Here is a 264-nt window from a genome sequence, read left to right as displayed (position 1 = left end):
GCTCTCAGCCTGTCCTGGCACAGAGATGCTCCAGCCCCTCAGCATCTTCACAGCCTCTGCTGGACTCTCTCCAGTAATTCCTTCTTTGTCTTCGCCTGGGGCGCCCAGAACTGGACCCAGTACTCCAGAGGTGACCTCACCAGGGCAGAGTGGAAGGGTATGAGAACCTCCCTCAACCACACTCTTCTGCACACACCCCAGGAGACCATTGGCCTTCTTGGCCACAAAGGCACGTTGCTGGTTCATGGGCAACTTGCGGTCTCG

General features: G+C 58.0%; 1 protein-coding gene across 1 annotated transcript in view; it reads right to left on the bottom strand.

Annotated features, from left to right (window-relative positions):
- The window catches only part of EMC1 (ER membrane protein complex subunit 1), a gene marked incomplete at its 5' end in the record, with an annotated part of 11,015 nt that overhangs the window by 3,110 nt on the left and 7,641 nt on the right, over window positions 1-264 (bottom strand). The window lies entirely within an intron of this gene.

Source organism: Merops nubicus, unplaced genomic scaffold (genome assembly GCF_000691845.1).
Source record: "Merops nubicus isolate BGI_N331 unplaced genomic scaffold, ASM69184v1 scaffold16074, whole genome shotgun sequence".
Lineage (NCBI taxonomy): Eukaryota > Metazoa > Chordata > Aves > Coraciiformes > Meropidae > Merops > Merops nubicus.
The sequence above is the reverse complement of the archived record's forward strand: the minus strand, read 5'-3'. Positions and strand labels throughout refer to the sequence as shown.